A 19,994-nucleotide genomic window follows, 5' to 3' on the forward strand; every position below is an offset into this window, starting at 1 on the left:
TCGCCTAGATTTTAGGTCCTTCCTTCTCCTAAAGTCCTTTGTACAACTTAGGAAACCCTCACAGAACAGACTTTCAGCAGGTCAGATGGGTTTCCTTGTGCCTTCACACACACACACACACACTTTCTAGCCCTCTTAAGGACAAAAGGATGGGTATGTCTACATAGGGCCAGTGGCGCAATGGATAACGCGTCTGACCATGGATCAGAAGATTGTAGGTTCGACTCCTATCTGGCTCGTAAGAGTTGTAGGTCCCTGTTTCATTATATTCCTGTGGAATTCTTATTTACCTCAGACTTGTTGTAGGTTCAATATTCTCCAGGAGGACTCATCCAGCAGATGTTCCACGGTAGAGCTGCAGTAATAGGACCACGGCTAGTTAAACGTTTCCCATTTGCTGCTGGACTCTATGTGATGGCCGTCACGTGGTGTGCTGCTTTTGTATTTCAACATGGGTCCCTGATTCTCTTAACTACAAAAAAAGCTTGTTGACAAAAGTGTGTGTGCAAGGGTCTGTGGACACAGGCAGGTGTGTGCAATCGAATGCTTACCCATTTACATGTGTGAGAGGGACAAACCAGCTCCTTGTGGGCTGCAGGCCTACAACTGGTAGCCCCAGTAGCCAGGCAGAAGCACAGCTAAGGAGAGAGAGGAAGTTGGTCCATTATTAAAGCAGAACCATGAGCATCTTGCCCTGCTACCTTTTTCCCCTCTCAGCCACGATCGGCCACGATCGGCCAAGACCTCTCTATTAGGGTGGAGGGTGAACATTTCTTGGAGCTCAGAAACTGAGGGATGTAGACCCAATATGTCTTCCAAGCGCCTAGAGACCTGGTGCCCAATCTGGCATGGTGTTTTTCAGCTTAACCGACCAATCTGGTTGCAAGGCAGATTTTAACAGTACTGCTGAAAGGGACTCCCAGACATTCCTGAGGCCATCATTTGCATAGGCCCTGCCCTTCTCTTTGTCCTGCTTCCCACAAAGCAACTCATCACTGGTAGCAGTATAGATTTAGGGGTGGTGAAGAATAATGACAGGGAGGCTGAAAAAGAGAAAGAAAAGTCCCAGAAGTCCTGCAGGCTTCCTTGCTAAATGCAGCTGGACATAGAGCGTACCTTTTTTACTGCAAGGCAAATACATAAAAAATGTTGAGGAGACACTAATTGAAAAATACATATTACATGACACAGGACTGGAACCTGCTTTATTATTTTAATTAGTCCTGAAAACAAAAAAGATTTCTCTCCTAAAAACTGTTTAAAATATGGAACGCTTCACAAATTTGCGTGTCATCCTTGCGCAGGGGCCATGCTAATCTTCTCTGTATCGTTCCAATTTTAGTATATGTGCTGCCAAAGCAAGCACACTTTATTGATGAACTGACAATGTTTATAAACTCTCTAAATCTACAGACTCTAGACATAGGGTGGCCTGGCAGAGATGCTCAGATGGCCAGTAAGCATTCAAATCTGAACCAATGGGCAAAAATGTCTGAAGAGTAGCAATCTATTATTCTTCTCTGCATTTGTGGTCCAAGACTTCACACACGTAAGTATGTAGATTATGTCAGGGTTGCAAAGGCTCATGGTTTGGGCTACAGACAAGGAGCATTGTGACATCACGCTGCCTGTGGAACAGTGATATTAAAGGTGAAACAGCTGCACAGTAGGTTAGGTGAAGTGCTCTGAGAGTGGAAAGGCAGCATGCCTGGGTCCCCGGACAAGGTGAGCCTACGACAAGGTGTCTGAATTTTAACCTGTATTGTAATATTAAACCCCTTTTTGTTGTATCCGCCTAATTACTAAGGAGTTCACAAGCTCAGCCCCACAAAGACCGGGAACTGATTATGTTAATGCAGCCTATTTAAGAAACTGAGCCTGATCTAAAAGATTTCCTTGGATCTAGGACCATTTCGCCTAGATTTTAGGTCCTTCCTTCTCCTAAAGTCCTTTGTACAACTTAGGAAACCCTCACAGAACAGACTTTCAGGAGGTCAGATGGGTTTCCTTGTGCCTTCACACACACACACACACACTTTCTAGCCCTCTTAAGGACAAAAGGATGGGCATGTCTACATAGGGCCAGTGGCGCAACGGATAACGCGTCTGACTACGGATCAGAAGATTTTAGGTTCGACTCCTATCTGGCTCGGAAGAGTTGTAGGTCCCTGTTTCATTATATTCCTATTTACCTCAGACTTGTTGTAGGTTCAATATTCTCCAGGAGGACTCATCCAGCAGATGTTCTACGGTAGAGCTGCAGTAATAGGACCACGGCTAGTTAAACGTTTCCCATTTGCTGCTGGACTCTATGTGATGGCCGTCACGTGGTGTGCTGCTTTTGTATTTCAACATGGGTCCCTGATTCTCTTAACTACAAAAAAAGCTTGTTGACAAAAGTGTGTGTGCAAGGGTCTGTGGACGCAGGGAGGTGTGTGCAACTGAATGCTTACCCATTTACATGTGTGAGAGGGACAAACCAGCTCCTTGTGGGCTGCAGGCTTACAACTGGTAGCCCCAGTAGCCAGGCAGAAGCACAGCTAAGGAGAGAGAGGAAGTTGGTCCATTATTAAAGCAGAACCATGAGCATCTTGCCCTGCTACCTTTTTCCCCTCTCAGCCCCTCTCGGCCACGATCGGCCAAGACCTCTCTATTAGGGTGGAGGGTGAACATTTCTTGGAGCTCAGAAACTGAGGGATGTAGACCCAATATGTCTTCCAAGCGCCTAGAGACCTGGTGCCCAATCTGGCATGGTGTTTTTCAGCTTAACCGACCAATCTGGTTGCAAGGCAGATTTTAACAGTACTGCTGAAAGGGACTCCCAGACATCCCTGAGGCCATCATTTGCATAGGCCCTGCCCTTCTCTTTGTCCTGCTTCCCACAAAGCAACACATCACTGGTAGCAGTATAGATTTAGGGGTGGTGAAGAATAATGACAGGGAGGCTGAAAAAGAGAAAGAAAAGTCCCAGAAGTCCTGCAGGCTTCCTTGCTAAATGCAGCAGGACATAGAGCGCACCTTTTTTACTGCAAGGCAAATACATTAAAAATGTTGAGGAGAGACTAATTGAAAAATACATATTACATGACACAGGACTGGAACCTGCTTTATTATTTTAATTAGTCCTGAAAACAAAAAAGATTTCTCTCCTAAAAACTGTTTAAAATATGGAACGCTTCACGAATTTGCGTGTCATCCTTGTGCAGGGGCCATGCTAATCTTCTCTGTATCGTTCCAATTTTAGTATATGTGCTGCCAAAGCGAGCACACTTTATTGATGAACTGACAATGTTTATAAACTCTCTAAATCTACAGTCTCTAGACATAGGGTGGCCTGGCAGAGATGCTCAGATGGCCAGTAAGCATTCAAATCTGAACCAATGGGCAAAAATGTCTGAAGAGTAGCAATCTATTATTCTTCTCTGCATTTGTGGTCCAAGACTTCACACACCGTAAGTATGTAGATTATGTCAGGGTTGCAAAGGCTCATGGTTTGGGCTACAGACAAGGAGCATTGTGACATCACGCTGCCTGTGGAACAGTGATATTAAAGGTGAAACAGCTGCACAGTAGGTTAGGTGAAGTGCTCTGAGAGTGGAAAGGCAGCATGCCTGGGTCCCCGGACAAGGTGAGCCTACGACAAGGTGTCTGAATTTTAACCTGTATTGTAATATTAAACCCCTTTTTGTTGTATCCGCCTAATTACTAAGGAGTTCACAAGCTCAGCCCCACACAGACCGGGAACTGATTATGTTAATGCAGACTATTTAAGAAACTGAGCCTGATCTAAAAGATTTCCTTGGATCTAGGACCATTTCGCCTAGATTTTAGGTCCTTCCTTCTCCTAAAGTCCTTTGTACAACTTAGGAAACCCTCACAGAACAGACTTTCAGCAGGTCAGATGGGTTTCCTTGTGCCTTCACACACACACACACACACTTTCTAGCCCTCTTAAGGACAAAAGGATGGGTATGTCTACATAGGGCCAGTGGCGCAATGGATAACGCGTCTGACCATGGATCAGAAGATTGTAGGTTCGACTCCTATCTGGCTCGTAAGAGTTGTAGGTCCCTGTTTCATTATATTCCTGTGGAATTCTTATTTACCTCAGACTTGTTGTAGGTTCAATATTCTCCAGGAGGACTCATCCAGCAGATGTTCCACGGTAGAGCTGCAGTAATAGGACCACGGCTAGTTAAACGTTTCCCATTTGCTGCTGGACTCTATGTGATGGCCGTCACGTGGTGTGCTGCTTTTGTATTTCAACATGGGTCCCTGATTCTCTTAACTACAAAAAAAGCTTGTTGACAAAAGTGTGTGTGCAATTGAATGCTTACCCATTTACATGTGTGAGAGGGACAAACCAGCTCCTTGTGGGCTGCAGGCCTACAACTGGTAGCCCCAGTAGCCAGGCAGAAGCACAGCTAAGGAGAGAGAGGAAGTTGGTCCATTATTAAAGCAGAACCATGAGCATCTTGCCCTGCTACCTTTTTCCCCTCTCAGCCACGATCGGCCAAGACCTCTCTATTCGGGTGGAGGGTGAACATTTCTTGGACCTCAGAAACTGAGGGATGTAGACCCAATATGTCTTCCAAGCGCCTAGAGACCTGGTGCCCAATCTGGCATGGTGTTTTTCAGCTTAACCGACCAATCTGGTTGCAAGGCAGATTTTAACAGTACTGCTGAAAGGGACTCCCAGACATCCCTGAGGCCATCATTTGCATAGGCCCTGCCCTTCTCTTTGTCCTGCTTCCCACAAAGCAACTCATCACTGGTAGCAGTATAGATTTAGGGGTGGTGAAGAATAATGACAGGGAGGCTGAAAAAGAGAAAGAAAAGTCCCAGAAGTCCTGCAGGCTTCCTTGCTAAATGCAGCTGGACATAGAGCGCACCTTTTTTACTGCAAGGCAAATACATTAAAAATGTTGAGGAGAGACTAATTGAAAAATACATATTACATGACACAGGAATGGAACCTGCTTTATTATTTTAATTAGTCCTGAAAACAAAAAAGATTTCTCTCCTAAAAACTGTTTAAAATATGGAATGCTTCACGAATTTGCGTGTCATCCTTGCGCAGGGGCCATGCTAATCTTCTCTGTATCGTTCCAATTTTAGTATATGTGCTGCCAAAGCGAGCACACTTTATTGATGAACTGACAATGTTTATAAACTCTCTAAATCTACAGTCTCTAGACATAGGGTGGCCTGGCAAAGATGCTCAGATGGCCAGTAAGCATTCAAATCTGAACCAATGGGCAAAAATGTCTGAAGAGTAGCAATCTATTATTCTTCTCTGCATTTGTGGTCCAAGACTTCACACACCGTAAGTATGTAGATTATGTCAGGGTTGCAAAGGCTCATGGTTTGGGCTACAGACAAGGAGCATTGTGACATCACGCTGCCTGTGGAACAGTGATATTAAAGGTGAAACAGCAGCACAGTAGGTTAGGTGAAGTGCTCTGAGAGTGGAAAGGCAGCATGCCTGGGTCCCCGGACAAGGTGAGCCTACGACAAGGTGTCTGAATTTTAACCTGTATTGTAATATTAAACCCCTTTTTGTTGTATCCGCCTAATTACTAAGGAGTTCACAAGCACAGCCCCACAAAGACCGGGAACTGATTATGTTAATGCAGACTATTTAAGAAACTGAGCCTGATCTAAAAGATTTCCTTGGATCTAGGACCATTTCGCCTAGATTTTAGGTCCTTCCTTCTCCTAAAGTCCTTTGTACAACTTAGGAAACCCTCACAGAACAGACTTTCAGGAGGTCAGATGGGTTTCCTTGTGCCTTCACACACACACACACACACTTTCTAGCCCTCTTAAGGACAAAAGGATGGGCATGTCTACATAGGGCCAGTGGTGCAACGGATAACGCGTCTGACTACGGATCAGAAGATTGTAGGTTCGACTCCTATCTGGCTTGGAAGAGTTGTAGGTCCCTGTTTCATTATATTCCTATTTACCTCAGACTTGTTGTAGGTTCAATATTCTCCAGGAGGACTCATCCAGCAGATGTTCTACGGTAGAGCTGCAGTAATAGGACCACGGCTAGTTAAACGTTTCCCATTTGCTGCTGGACTCTATGTGATGGCCGTCACGTGGTGTGCTGCTTTTGTATTTCAACATGGGTCCCTGATTCTCTTAACTACAAAAAAAGCTTGTTGACAAAAGTGTGTGTGCAAGGGTCTGTGGACGCAGGGAGGTGTGTGCAATTGAATGCTTACCCATTTACATGTGTGAGAGGGACAAACCAGCTCCTTGTGGGCTGCAGGCTTACAACTGGTAGCCCCAGTAGCCAGGCAGAAGCACAGCTAAGGAGAGAGAGGAAGTTGGTCCATTATTAAAGCAGAACCATGAGCATCTTGCCCTGCTACCTTTTTCCCCTCTCAGCCCCTCTCGGCCACGATCGGCCAAGACCTCTCTATTAGGGTGGAGGGTGAACATTTCTTGGACCTCAGAAACTGAGGGATGTAGACCCAATATGTCTTCCAAGCGCCTAGAGACCTGGTGCCCAATCTGGCATGGTGTTTTTCAGCTTAACCGACCAATCTGGTTGCAAGGCAGATTTTAACAGTACTGCTGAAAGGGACTCCCAGACATCCCTGAGGCCATCATTTGCATAGGCCCTGCCCTTCTCTTTGTCCTGCTTCCCACAAAGCAACTCATCACTGGTAGCAGTATAGATTTAGAGGTGGTGAAGAATAATGACAGGGAGGCTGAAAAAGAGAAAGAAAAGTCCCAGAAGTCCTGCAGGCTTCCTTGCTAAATGCAGCTGGACATAGAGCGCACCTTTTTTACTGCAAGGCAAATACATTAAAAATGTTGAGGAGAGACTAATTGAAAAATACATATTACATGACACAGGACTGGAACCTGCTTTATTATTTTAATTAGTCCTGAAAACAAAAAAGATTTCTCTCCTAAAAACTGTTTAAAATATGGAATGCTTCACGAATTTGCGTGTCATCCTTGCGCAGGGGCCATGCTAATCTTCTCTGTATCGTTCCAATTTTAGTATATGTGCTGCCAAAGCGAGCACACTTTATTGATGAACTGACAATGTTTATAAACTCTCTAAATCTACAGTCTCTAGACATAGGGTGGCCTGGCAGAGATGCTCAGATGGCCAGTAAGCATTCAAATCTGAACCAATGGGCAAAAATGTCTGAAGAGTAGCAATCTATTATTCTTCTCTGCATTTGTGGTCCAAGACTTCACACACCGTAAGTATGTAGATTATGTCAGGGTTGCAAAGGCTCATGGTTTGGGCTACAGACAAGGAGCATTGTGACATCACGCTGCCTGTGGAACAGTGATATTAAAGGTGAAACAGCAGCACAGTAGGTTAGGTGAAGTGCTCTGAGAGTGGAAAGGCAGCATGCCTGGGTCCCCGGACAAGGTGAGCCTACGACAAGGTGTCTGAATTTTAACCTGTATTGTAATATTAAACCCCTTTTTGTTGTATCCGCCTAATTACTAAGGAGTTCACAAGCTCAGCCCCACAAAGACCGGGAACTGATTATGTTAATGCAGACTATTTAAGAAACTGAGCCTGATCTAAAAGATTTCCTTGGATCTAGGACCATTTCGCCTAGATTTTAGGTCCTTCCTAATCCTAAAGTCCTTTGTACAACTTAGGAAACCCTCACAGAACAGACTTTCAGGAGGTCAGATGGGTTTCCTTGTGCCTTCACACACACACACACACACACACTTTCTAGCCCTCTTAAGGACAAAAGGATGGGCATGTCTACATAGGGCCAGTGGCGCAACGGATAACGCGTCTGACTACGGATCAGAAGATTGTAGGTTCGACTCCTATCTGGCTCGGAAGAGTTGTAGGTCCCTGTTTCATTATATTCCTATTTACCTCAGACTTGTTGTAGGTTCAATATTCTCCAGGAGGACTCATCCAGCAGATGTTCTACGGTAGAGCTGCAGTAATAGGACCACGGCTAGTTAAACGTTTCCCATTTGCTGCTGGACTCTATGTGATGGCCGTCACGTGGTGTGCTGCTTTTGTATTTCAACATGGGTCCCTGATTCTCTTAACTACAAAAAAAGCTTGTTGACAAAAGTGTGTGTGCAAGGGTCTGTGGACACAGGGAGGTGTGTGCAATTGAATGCTTACCCATTTACATGTGTGAGAGGGACAAACCAGCTCCTTGTGGGCTGCAGGCTTACAACTGGTAGCCCCAGTAGCCAGGCAGAAGCACAGCTAAGGAGAGAGAGGAAGTTGGTCCATTATTAAAGCAGAACCATGAGCATCTTGCCCTGCTACCTTTTTCCCCTCTCAGCCCCTCTCGGCCACGATCGGCCAAGACCTCTCTATTAGGGTGGAGGGTGAACATTTCTTGGAGCTCAGAAACTGAGGGATGTAGACCCAATATGTCTTCCAAGCGCCTAGAGACCTGGTGCCCAATCTGGCATGGTGTTTTTCAGCTTAACCGACCAATCTGGTTGCAAGGCAGATTTTAACAGTACTGCTGAAAGGGACTCCCAGACATCCCTGAGGCCATCATTTGCATAGGCCCTGCCCTTCTCTTTGTCCTGCTTCCCACAAAGCAACTCATCACTGGTAGCAGTATAGATTTAGGGGTGGTGAAGAATAATGACAGGGAGGCTGAAAAAGAGAAAGAAAAGTCCCAGAAGTCCTGCAGGCTTCCTTGCTAAATGCAGCTGGACATAGAGCGCACCTTTTTTACTGCAAGGCAAATACATTAAAAATGTTGAGGAGAGACTAATTGAAAAATACATATTACATGACACAGGACTGGAACCTGCTTTATTATTTTAATTAGTCCTGAAAACAAAAAAGATTTCTCTCCTAAAAACTGTTTAAAATATGGAACGCTTCACGAATTTGCGTGTCATCCTTGCGCAGGGGCCATGCTAATCTTCTCTGTATCGTTCCAATTTTAGTATATGTGCTGCCAAAGCGAGCACACTTTATTGATGAACTGACAATGTTTATAAACTCTCTAAATCTACAGTCTCTAGACATAGGGTGGCCTGGCAGAGATGCTCAGATGGCCAGTAAGCATTCAAATCTGAACCAATGGGCAAAAATGTCTGAAGAGTAGCAATCTATTATTCTTCTCTGCATTTGTGGTCCAAGACTTCACACACCGTAAGTATGTAGATTATGTCAGGGTTGCAAAGGCTCATGGTTTGGGCTACAGACAAGGAGCATTGTGACATCACGCTGCCTGTGGAAGAGTGATATTAAAGGTGAAACAGCTGCACAGTAGGTTAGGTGAAGTGCTCTGAGAGTGGAAAGGCAGCATGCCTGGGTCCCCGGACAAGGTGAGCCTACGACAAGGTGTCTGAATTTTAACCTGTATTGTAATATTAAACCCCTTTTTGTTGTATCCGCCTAATTACTAAGGAGTTCACAAGCTCAGCCCCACACAGACCGGGAACTGATTATGTTAATGCAGACTATTTAAGAAACTGAGCCTGATCTAAAAGATTTCCTTGGATCTAGGACCATTTCGCCTAGATTTTAGGTCCTTCCTTCTCCTAAAGTCCTTTGTACAACTTAGGAAACCCTCACAGAACAGACTTTCAGCAGGTCAGATGGGTTTCCTTGTGCCTTCACACACACACACACACACTTTCTAGCCCTCTTAAGGACAAAAGGATGGGTATGTCTACATAGGGCCAGTGGCGCAATGGATAACGCGTCTGACCATGGATCAGAAGATTGTAGGTTCGACTCCTATCTGGCTCGTAAGAGTTGTAGGTCCCTGTTTCATTATATTCCTGTGGAATTCTTATTTACCTCAGACTTGTTGTAGGTTCAATATTCTCCAGGAGGACTCATCCAGCAGATGTTCCACGGTAGAGCTGCAGTAATAGGACCACGGCTAGTTAAACGTTTCCCATTTGCTGCTGGACTCTATGTGATGGCCGTCACGTGGTGTGCTGCTTTTGTATTTCAACATGGGTCCCTGATTCTCTTAACTACAAAAAAAGCTTGTTGACAAAAGTGTGTGTGCAAGGGTCTGTGGACGCAGGCAGGTGTGTGCAATTGAATGCTTACCCATTTACATGTGTGAGAGGGACAAACCAGCTCCTTGTGGGCTGCAGGCCTACAACTGGTAGCCCCAGTAACCAGGCAGAAGCACAGCTAAGGAGAGAGAGGAAGTTGGTCCATTATTAAAGCATAACCATGAGCATCTTGCCCTGCTACCTTTTTCCCCTCTCAGCCACGATCGGCCACGATCGGCCAAGACCTCTCTATTAGGGTGGAGGGTGAACATTTCTTGGACCTCAGAAACTGAGGGATGTAGACCCAATATGTCTTCCAAGCGCCTAGAGACCTGGTGCCCAATCTGGCATGGTGTTTTTCAGCTTAACCGACCAATCTGGTTGCAAGGCAGATTTTAACAGTACTGCTGAAAGGGACTCCCAGACATCCCTGAGGCCATCATTTGCATAGGCCCTGCCCTTCTCTTTGTCCTGCTTCCCACAAAGCAACTCATCACTGGTAGCAGTATAGATTTAGAGGTGGTGAAGAATAATGACAGGGAGGCTGAAAAAGAGAAAGAAAAGTCCCAGAAGTCCTGCAGGCTTCCTTGCTAAATGCAGCTGGACATAGAGCGCACCTTTTTTACTGCAAGGCAAATACATTAAAAATGTTGAGGAGAGACTAATTGAAAAATACATATTACATGACACAGGACTGGAACCTGCTTTATTATTTTAATTAGTCCTGAAAACAAAAAAGATTTCTCTCCTAAAAACTGTTTAAAATATGGAATGCTTCACGAATTTGCGTGTCATCCTTGCGCAGGGGCCATGCTAATCTTCTCTGTATCGTTCCAATTTTAGTATATGTGCTGCCAAAGCGAGCACACTTTATTGATGAACTGACAATGTTTATAAACTCTCTAAATCTACAGTCTCTAGACATAGGGTGGCCTGGCAGAGATGCTCAGATGGCCAGTAAGCATTCAAATCTGAACCAATGGGCAAAAATGTCTGAAGAGTAGCAATCTATTATTCTTCTCTGCATTTGTGGTCCAAGACTTCACACACCGTAAGTATGTAGATTATGTCAGGGTTGCAAAGGCTCATGGTTTGGGCTACAGACAAGGAGCATTGTGACATCACGCTGCCTGTGGAACAGTGATATTAAAGGTGAAACAGCAGCACAGTAGGTTAGGTGAAGTGCTCTGAGAGTGGAAAGGCAGCATGCCTGGGTCCCCGGACAAGGTGAGCCTACGACAAGGTGTCTGAATTTTAACCTGTATTGTAATATTAAACCCCTTTTTGTTGTATCCGCCTAATTACTAAGGAGTTCACAAGCTCAGCCCCACAAAGACCGGGAACTGATTATGTTAATGCAGACTATTTAAGAAACTGAGCCTGATCTAAAAGATTTCCTTGGATCTAGGACCATTTCGCCTAGATTTTAGGTCCTTCCTAATCCTAAAGTCCTTTGTACAACTTAGGAAACCCTCACAGAACAGACTTTCAGGAGGTCAGATGGGTTTCCTTGTGCCTTCACACACACACACACACACACTTTCTAGCCCTCTTAAGGACAAAAGGATGGGCATGTCTACATAGGGCCAGTGGCGCAACGGATAACGCGTCTGACTACGGATCAGAAGATTGTAGGTTCGACTCCTATCTGGCTCGGAAGAGTTGTAGGTCCCTGTTTCATTATATTCCTATTTACCTCAGACTTGTTGTAGGTTCAATATTCTCCAGGAGGACTCATCCAGCAGATGTTCTACGGTAGAGCTGCAGTAATAGGACCACGGCTAGTTAAACGTTTCCCATTTGCTGCTGGACTCTATGTGATGGCCGTCACGTGGTGTGCTGCTTTTGTATTTCAACATGGGTCCCTGATTCTCTTAACTACAAAAAAAGCTTGTTGACAAAAGTGTGTGTGCAAGGGTCTGTGGACACAGGGAGGTGTGTGCAATTGAATGCTTACCCATTTACATGTGTGAGAGGGACAAACCAGCTCCTTGTGGGCTGCAGGCTTACAACTGGTAGCCCCAGTAGCCAGGCAGAAGCACAGCTAAGGAGAGAGAGGAAGTTGGTCCATTATTAAAGCAGAACCATGAGCATCTTGCCCTGCTACCTTTTTCCCCTCTCAGCCCCTCTCGGCCACGATCGGCCAAGACCTCTCTATTAGGGTGGAGGGTGAACATTTCTTGGAGCTCAGAAACTGAGGGATGTAGACCCAATATGTCTTCCAAGCGCCTAGAGACCTGGTGCCCAATCTGGCATGGTGTTTTTCAGCTTAACCGACCAATCTGGTTGCAAGGCAGATTTTAACAGTACTGCTGAAAGGGACTCCCAGACATCCCTGAGGCCATCATTTGCATAGGCCCTGCCCTTCTCTTTGTCCTGCTTCCCACAAAGCAACTCATCACTGGTAGCAGTATAGATTTAGGGGTGGTGAAGAATAATGACAGGGAGGCTGAAAAAGAGAAAGAAAAGTCCCAGAAGTCCTGCAGGCTTCCTTGCTAAATGCAGCTGGACATAGAGCGCACCTTTTTTACTGCAAGGCAAATACATTAAAAATGTTGAGGAGAGACTAATTGAAAAATACATATTACATGACACAGGACTGGAACCTGCTTTATTATTTTAATTAGTCCTGAAAACAAAAAAGATTTCTCTCCTAAAAACTGTTTAAAATATGGAACGCTTCACGAATTTGCGTGTCATCCTTGCGCAGGGGCCATGCTAATCTTCTCTGTATCGTTCCAATTTTAGTATATGTGCTGCCAAAGCGAGCACACTTTATTGATGAACTGACAATGTTTATAAACTCTCTAAATCTACAGTCTCTAGACATAGGGTGGCCTGGCAGAGATGCTCAGATGGCCAGTAAGCATTCAAATCTGAACCAATGGGCAAAAATGTCTGAAGAGTAGCAATCTATTATTCTTCTCTGCATTTGTGGTCCAAGACTTCACACACCGTAAGTATGTAGATTATGTCAGGGTTGCAAAGGCTCATGGTTTGGGCTACAGACAAGGAGCATTGTGACATCACGCTGCCTGTGGAAGAGTGATATTAAAGGTGAAACAGCTGCACAGTAGGTTAGGTGAAGTGCTCTGAGAGTGGAAAGGCAGCATGCCTGGGTCCCCGGACAAGGTGAGCCTACGACAAGGTGTCTGAATTTTAACCTGTATTGTAATATTAAACCCCTTTTTGTTGTATCCGCCTAATTACTAAGGAGTTCACAAGCTCAGCCCCACACAGACCGGGAACTGATTATGTTAATGCAGACTATTTAAGAAACTGAGCCTGATCTAAAAGATTTCCTTGGATCTAGGACCATTTCGCCTAGATTTTAGGTCCTTCCTTCTCCTAAAGTCCTTTGTACAACTTAGGAAACCCTCACAGAACAGACTTTCAGCAGGTCAGATGGGTTTCCTTGTGCCTTCACACACACACACACACACACTTTCTAGCCCTCTTAAGGACAAAAGGATGGGTATGTCTACATAGGGCCAGTGGCGCAATGGATAACGCGTCTGACCATGGATCAGAAGATTGTAGGTTCGACTCCTATCTGGCTCGTAAGAGTTGTAGGTCCCTGTTTCATTATATTCCTGTGGAATTCTTATTTACCTCAGACTTGTTGTAGGTTCAATATTCTCCAGGAGGACTCATCCAGCAGATGTTCCACGGTAGAGCTGCAGTAATAGGACCACGGCTAGTTAAACGTTTCCCATTTGCTGCTGGACTCTATGTGATGGCCGTCACGTGGTGTGCTGCTTTTGTATTTCAACATGGGTCCCTGATTCTCTTAACTACAAAAAAAGCTTGTTGACAAAAGTGTGTGTGCAAGGGTCTGTGGACGCAGGCAGGTGTGTGCAATTGAATGCTTACCCATTTACATGTGTGAGAGGGACAAACCAGCTCCTTGTGGGCTGCAGGCCTACAACTGGTAGCCCCAGTAGCCAGGCAGAAGCACAGCTAAGGAGAGAGAGGAAGTTGGTCCATTATTAAAGCAGAACCATGAGCATCTTGCCCTGCTACCTTTTTCCCCTCTCAGCCACGATCGGCCACAATCGGCCAAGACCTCTCTATTAGGGTGGAGGGTGAACATTTCTTGGACCTCAGAAACTGAGGGATGTAGACCCAATATGTCTTCCAAGCGCCTAGAGACCTGGTGCCCAATCTGGCATGGTGTTTTTCAGCTTAACCGACCAATCTGGTTGCAAGGCAGATTTTAACAGTACTGCTGAAAGGGACTCCCAGACATCCCTGAGGCCATCATTTGCATAGGCCCTGCCCTTCTCTTTGTCCTGCTTCCCACAAAGCAACTCATCACTGGTAGCAGTATAGATTTAGGGGTGGTGAAGAATAATGACAGGGAGGCTGAAAAAGAGAAAGAAAAGTCCCAGAAGTCCTGCAGGCTTCCTTGCTAAATGCAGCTGGACATAGAGCGCACCTTTTTTACTGCAAGGCAAATACATTAAAAATGTTGAGGAGAGACTAATTGAAAAATACATATTACATGACACAGGACTGGAACCTGCTTTATTATTTTAATTAGTCCTGAAAACAAAAAAGATTTCTCTCCTAAAAACTGTTTAAAATATGGAACGCTTCACGAATTTGCGTGTCATCCTTGCGCAGGGGCCATGCTAATCTTCTCTGTATCGTTCCAATTTTAGTATATGTGCTGCCAAAGCGAGCACACTTTATTGATGAACTGACAATGTTTATAAACTCTCTAAATCTACAGTCTCTAGACATAGGGTGGCCTGGCAGAGATGCTCAGATGGCCAGTAAGCATTCAAATCTGAACCAATGGGCAAAAATGTCTGAAGAGTAGCAATCTATTATTCTTCTCTGCATTTGTGGTCCAAGACTTCACACATCGTAAGTATGTAGATTATGTCAGGGTTGCAAAGGCTCATGGTTTGGGCTACAGACAAGGAGCATTGTGACATCACGCTGCCTGTGGAAGAGTGATATTAAAGGTGAAACAGCTGCACAGTAGGTTAGGTGAAGTGCTCTGAGAGTGGAAAGGCAGCATGCCTGGGTCCCCGGACAAGGTGAGCCTACGACAAGGTGTCTGAATTTTAACCTGTATTGTAATATTAAACCCCTTTTTGTTGTATCCGCCTAATTACTAAGGAGTTCACAAGCTCAGCCCCACACAGACCGGGAACTGATTATGTTAATGCAGACTATTTAAGAAACTGAGCCTGATCTAAAAGATTTCCTTGGATCTAGGACCATTTCGCCTAGATTTTAGGTCCTTCCTTCTCCTAAAGTCCTTTGTACAACTTAGGAAACCCTCACAGAACAGACTTTCAGCAGGTCAGATAGGTTTCCTTGTGCCTTCACACACACACACACACACACTTTCTAGCCCTCTTAAGGACAAAAGGATGGGTATGTCTACATAGGGCCAGTGGCGCAATGGATAACGCGTCTGACCATGGATCAGAAGATTGTAGGTTCGACTCCTATCTGGCTCGTAAGAGTTGTAGGTCCCTGTTTCATTATATTCCTGTGGAATTCTTATTTACCTCAGACTTGTTGTAGGTTCAATATTCTCCAGGAGGACTCATCCAGCAGATGTTCCACGGTAGAGCTGCAGTAATAGGACCACGGCTAGTTAAACGTTTCCCATTTGCTGCTGGACTCTATGTGATGGCCGTCACGTGGTGTGCTGCTTTTGTATTTCAACATGGGTCCCTGATTCTCTTAACTACAAAAAAAGCTTGTTGACAAAAGTGTGTGTGCAAGGGTCTGTGGACGCAGGCAGGTGTGTGCAATTGAATGCTTACCCATTTACATGTGTGAGAGGGACAAACCAGCTCCTTGTGGGCTGCAGGCCTACAACTGGTAGCCCCAGTAGCCAGGCAGAAGCACAGCTAAGGAGAGAGAGGAAGTTGGTCCATTATTAAAGCAGAACCATGAGCATCTTGCCCTGCTACCTTTTTCCCCTCTCAGCCACGATCGGCCACGACCTCTCTATTAGGGTGGAGGGTGAACATTTCTTGGACCTCAGAAACTGAGGGATGTAGACCCAATATGTCTTCCAAGCGCCTAGAGACCTGGTGCCCAATCTGGCATGGTGTTTTTCAGCTTAACCGACCAATCTGGTTGCAAGGCAGATTTTAACAGTACTGCTGAAAGGGACTCCCAGACATCCCTGAGGCCATCATTTGCATAGGGTCTGCCCTTCTCTTTGTCCTGCTTCCCACAAAGCAACTCATCACTGGTAGCAGTATAGATTTAGGGGTGGTGAAGAATAATGACAGGGAGGCTGAAAAAGAGAAAGAAAAGTCCCAGAAGTCCTGCAGGCTTCCTTGCTAAATGCAGCTGGACATAGAGCGCACCTTTTTTACTGCAAGGCAAATACATTAAAAATGTTGAGGAGAGACTAATTGAAAAATACATATTACATGACACAGGACTGGAACCTGCTTTATTATTTTAATTAGTCCTGAAAACAAAAAAGATTTCTCTCCTAAAAACTGTTTAAAATATGGAACGCTTCACGAATTTGCGTGTCATCCTTGCGCAGGGGCCATGCTAATCTTCTCTGTGTCGTTCCAATTTTAGTATATGTGCTGCCAAAGCGAGCACACTTTATTGATGAACTGACAATGTTTATAAACTCTCTAAATCTACAGTCTCTAGACATAGGGTGGCCTGGCAAAGATGCTCAGATGGCCAGTAAGCATTCAAATCTGAACCAATGGGCAAAAATGTCTGAAGAGTAGCAATCTATTATTCTTCTCTGCATTTGTGGTCCAAGACTTCACACACCGTAAGTATGTAGATTATGTCAGGGTTGCAAAGGCTCATGGTTTGGGCTACAGACAAGGAGCATTGTGACATCACGCTGCCTGTGGAACAGTGATATTAAAGGTGAAACAGCAGCACAGTAGGTTAGGTGAAGTGCTCTGAGAGTGGAAAGGCAGCATGCCTGGGTCCCCGGACAAGGTGAGCCTACGACAAGGTGTCTGAATTTTAACCTGTATTGTAATATTAAACCACTTTTTGTTGTATCCGCCTAATTACTAAGGAGTTCACAAGCTCAGCCCCACAAAGACCGGGAACTGATTATGTTAATGCAGACTATTTAAGAAACTGAGCCTGATCTAAAAGATTTCCTTGGATCTAGGACCATTTTGCCTAGATTTTAGGTCCTTCCTTCTCCTAAAGTCCTTTGTACAACTTAGGAAACCCTCACAGAACAGACTTTCAGGAGGTCAGATGGGTTTCCTTGTGCCTTCACACACACACACACACACTTTCTAGCCCTCTTAAGGACAAAAGGATGGGCACGTCTACATAGGGCCAGTGGCGCAACGGATAACACGTCTGACTACGGATCAGAAGATTGTAGGTTCGACTCCTATCTGGCTCGGAAGAGTTGTAGGTCCCTGTTTCATTATATTCCTATTTACCTCAGACTTGTTGTAGGTTCAATATTCTCCAGGAGGACTCATCCAGCAGATGTTCTACGGTAGAGCTGCAGTAATAGGACCACGGCTAGTTAAACGTTTCCCATTTGCTGCTGGACTCTATGTGATGGCCGTCACGTGGTGTGCTGCTTTTGTATTTCAACATGGGTCCCTGATTCTCTTAACTACAAAAAAAGCTTGTTGACAAAAGTGTGTGTGCAAGGGTCTGTGGACGCAGGGAGGTGTGTGCAATTGAATGCTTACCCATTTACATGTGTGAGAGGGACAAACCAGCTCCTTGTGGGCTGCAGGCTTACAACTGGTAGCCCCAGTAGCCAGGCAGAAGCACAGCTAAGGAGAGAGAGGAAGTTGGTCCATTATTAAAGCAGAACCATGAGCATCTTGCCCTGCTACCTTTTTCCCCTCTCAGCCCCTCTCGGCCACGATCGGCCAAGACCTCTCTATTAGGGTGGAGGGTGAACATTTCTTGGAGCTCAGAAACTGAGGGATGTAGACCCAATATGTCTTCCAAGCGCCTAGAGACCTGGTGCCCAATCTGGCATGGTGTTTTTCAGCTTAACCGACCAATCTGGTTGCAAGGCAGATTTTAACAGTACTGCTGAAAGGGACTCCCAGACATCCCTGAGGCCATCATTTGCATAGGCCCTGCCCTTCTCTTTGTCCTGCTTCCCACAAAGCAACTCATCACTGGTAGCAGTATAGATTTAGGGGTGGTGAAGAATAATGACAGGGAGGCTGAAAAAGAGAAAGAAAAGTCCCAGAAGTCCTGCAGGCTTCCTTGCTAAATGCAGCTGGACATAGAGCGCACCTTTTTTACTGCAAGGCAAATACATTAAAAATGTTGAGGAGAGACTAATTGAAAAATACATATTACATGACACAGGACTGGAACCTGCTTTATTATTTTAATTAGTCCTGAAAACAAAAAAGATTTCTCTCCTAAAAACTGTTTAAAATATGGAACGCTTCACGAATTTGCGTGTCATCCTTGCGCAGGGGCCATGCTAATCTTCTCTGTATCGTTCCAATTTTAGTATATGTGCTGCCAAAGCGAGCACACTTTATTGATGAACTGACAATGTTTATAAACTCTCTAAATCTACAGTCTCTAGACATAGGGTGGCCTGGCAGAGATGCTCAGATGGCCAGTAAGCATTCAAATCTGAACCAATGGGCAAAAATGTCTGAAGAGTAGCAATCTATTATTCTTCTCTGCATTTGTGGTCCAAGACTTCACACACCGTAAGTATGTAGATTATGTCAGGGTTGCAAAGGCTCATGGTTTGGGCTACAGACAAGGAGCATTGTGACATCACGCTGCCTGTGGAACAGTGATATTAAAGGTGAAACAGCTGCACAGTAGGTTAGGTGAAGTGCTCTGAGAGTGGAAAGGCAGCATGCCTGGGTCCCCGGACAAGGTGAGCCTACGACAAGGTGTCTGAATTTTAACCTGTATTGTAATATTAAACCCCTTTTTGTTGTATCCGCCTAATTACTAAGGAGTTCACAAGCTCAGCCCCACACAGACCGGGAACTGATTATGTTAATGCAGACTATTTAAGAAACTGAGCCTGATCTAAAAGATTTCCTTGGATCTAGGACCATTTCGCCTAGATTTTAGGTCCTTCCTTCTCCTAAAGTCCTTTGTACAACTTAGGAAACCCTCACAGAACAGACTTTCAGCAGGTCAGATGGGTTTCCTTGTGCCTTCACACACACACACACACACTTTCTAGCCCTCTTAAGGACAAAAGGATGGGTATGTCTACATAGGGCCAGTGGCGCAATGGATAACGCGTCTGACCATGGATCAGAAGATTGTAGGTTTGACTCCTATCTGGCTCGTAAGAGTTGTAGGTCCCTGTTTCATTATATTCCTGTGGAATTCTTATTTACCTCAGACTTGTTGTAGGTTCAATATTCTCCAGGAGGACTCATCCAGCAGATGTTCCACGGTAGAGCTGCAGTAATAGGACCACGGCTAGTTAAACGTTTCCCATTTGCTGCTGGACTCTATGTGATGGCCGTCACGTGGTGTGCTGCTTTTGTATTTCAACATGGGTCCCTGATTCTCTTAACTACAAAAAAAGCTTGTTGACAAAAGTGTGTGTGCAAGGGTCTGTGGACGCAGGCAGGTGTGTGCAATTGAATGCTTACCCATTTACATGTGTGAGAGGGACAAACCAGCTCCTTGTGGGCTGCAGGCCTACAACTGGTAGCCCCAGTAGCCAAGCAGAAGCACAGCTAAGGAGAGAGAGGAAGTTGGTCCATTATTAAAGCATAACCATGAGCATCTTGCCCTGCTACCTTTTTCCCCTCTCGGCCACGATCGGCCAAGACCTCTCTATTAGGGTGGAGGGTGAACATTTCTTGGACCTCAGAAACTGAGGGATGTAGACCCAATATGTCTTCCAAGCGCCTAGAGACCTGGTGCGCAATCTGGCATGGTGTTTTTCAGCTTACCCGACCAATCTGGTTGCAAGGCAGATTTTAACAGTACTGCTGAAAGGGACTCCCAGAAATCCCTGAGGCCATCATTTGCATAGGCCCTGCCCT

At 45.2% G+C, this 19,994-nt stretch overlaps 17 non-coding genes across 17 annotated transcripts; 7 read left to right on the forward strand and 10 right to left on the reverse strand.

Annotated features, from left to right (window-relative positions):
• Nucleotides 1–166: 166 nt before the first annotated feature.
• Nucleotides 167–239, forward strand: TRNAH-AUG (transfer RNA histidin (anticodon AUG)). The gene has a single exon. It is a non-coding gene; the product is annotated as a tRNA-His (tRNA).
• A 1,020-nt stretch (nt 240–1,259) lies between these two features.
• LOC144765106 (U6 spliceosomal RNA) lies at nt 1,260–1,366 on the reverse strand. Its single transcript, XR_013597119.1, has one exon. It is a non-coding gene; the product is annotated as a U6 spliceosomal RNA (small nuclear RNA).
• A 1,795-nt stretch (nt 1,367–3,161) lies between these two features.
• Nucleotides 3,162–3,268, reverse strand: LOC144765004 (U6 spliceosomal RNA). The gene has a single exon (XR_013597022.1). It is a non-coding gene; the product is annotated as a U6 spliceosomal RNA (small nuclear RNA).
• A 714-nt stretch (nt 3,269–3,982) lies between these two features.
• TRNAH-AUG (transfer RNA histidin (anticodon AUG)) lies at nt 3,983–4,055 on the forward strand. Its single transcript has one exon. It is a non-coding gene; the product is annotated as a tRNA-His (tRNA).
• A 980-nt stretch (nt 4,056–5,035) lies between these two features.
• Nucleotides 5,036–5,142, reverse strand: LOC144765067 (U6 spliceosomal RNA). Its single transcript, XR_013597083.1, has one exon. It is a non-coding gene; the product is annotated as a U6 spliceosomal RNA (small nuclear RNA).
• Nucleotides 5,143–6,938: 1,796 nt separating this feature from the next.
• On the reverse strand, nt 6,939–7,045 carry LOC144765068 (U6 spliceosomal RNA). Its single transcript, XR_013597084.1, has one exon. It is a non-coding gene; the product is annotated as a U6 spliceosomal RNA (small nuclear RNA).
• A 718-nt stretch (nt 7,046–7,763) lies between these two features.
• Nucleotides 7,764–7,836, forward strand: TRNAR-ACG (transfer RNA arginine (anticodon ACG)). The gene has a single exon. It is a non-coding gene; the product is annotated as a tRNA-Arg (tRNA).
• A 1,009-nt stretch (nt 7,837–8,845) lies between these two features.
• LOC144765046 (U6 spliceosomal RNA) lies at nt 8,846–8,952 on the reverse strand. The gene has a single exon (XR_013597063.1). It is a non-coding gene; the product is annotated as a U6 spliceosomal RNA (small nuclear RNA).
• Nucleotides 8,953–9,666: 714 nt separating this feature from the next.
• TRNAH-AUG (transfer RNA histidin (anticodon AUG)) lies at nt 9,667–9,739 on the forward strand. The gene has a single exon. It is a non-coding gene; the product is annotated as a tRNA-His (tRNA).
• A 1,020-nt stretch (nt 9,740–10,759) lies between these two features.
• LOC144765069 (U6 spliceosomal RNA) lies at nt 10,760–10,866 on the reverse strand. The gene has a single exon (XR_013597085.1). It is a non-coding gene; the product is annotated as a U6 spliceosomal RNA (small nuclear RNA).
• Nucleotides 10,867–11,582: 716 nt separating this feature from the next.
• On the forward strand, nt 11,583–11,655 carry TRNAR-ACG (transfer RNA arginine (anticodon ACG)). Its single transcript has one exon. It is a non-coding gene; the product is annotated as a tRNA-Arg (tRNA).
• A 1,009-nt stretch (nt 11,656–12,664) lies between these two features.
• Nucleotides 12,665–12,771, reverse strand: LOC144765047 (U6 spliceosomal RNA). Its single transcript, XR_013597064.1, has one exon. It is a non-coding gene; the product is annotated as a U6 spliceosomal RNA (small nuclear RNA).
• Nucleotides 12,772–13,487: 716 nt separating this feature from the next.
• TRNAH-AUG (transfer RNA histidin (anticodon AUG)) lies at nt 13,488–13,560 on the forward strand. Its single transcript has one exon. It is a non-coding gene; the product is annotated as a tRNA-His (tRNA).
• Nucleotides 13,561–14,580: 1,020 nt separating this feature from the next.
• On the reverse strand, nt 14,581–14,687 carry LOC144765048 (U6 spliceosomal RNA). Its single transcript, XR_013597065.1, has one exon. It is a non-coding gene; the product is annotated as a U6 spliceosomal RNA (small nuclear RNA).
• Nucleotides 14,688–15,403: 716 nt separating this feature from the next.
• TRNAH-AUG (transfer RNA histidin (anticodon AUG)) lies at nt 15,404–15,476 on the forward strand. The gene has a single exon. It is a non-coding gene; the product is annotated as a tRNA-His (tRNA).
• A 1,010-nt stretch (nt 15,477–16,486) lies between these two features.
• Nucleotides 16,487–16,593, reverse strand: LOC144765213 (U6 spliceosomal RNA). Its single transcript, XR_013597220.1, has one exon. It is a non-coding gene; the product is annotated as a U6 spliceosomal RNA (small nuclear RNA).
• Nucleotides 16,594–18,389: 1,796 nt separating this feature from the next.
• On the reverse strand, nt 18,390–18,496 carry LOC144765049 (U6 spliceosomal RNA). The gene has a single exon (XR_013597066.1). It is a non-coding gene; the product is annotated as a U6 spliceosomal RNA (small nuclear RNA).
• Between the last annotated feature and the right edge of the window lie 1,498 nt (nt 18,497–19,994).

Source organism: Lissotriton helveticus, chromosome 6, assembly GCF_964261635.1.
Source record: "Lissotriton helveticus chromosome 6, aLisHel1.1, whole genome shotgun sequence".
In the NCBI taxonomy this organism is placed as follows: domain Eukaryota; kingdom Metazoa; phylum Chordata; class Amphibia; order Caudata; family Salamandridae; genus Lissotriton; species Lissotriton helveticus.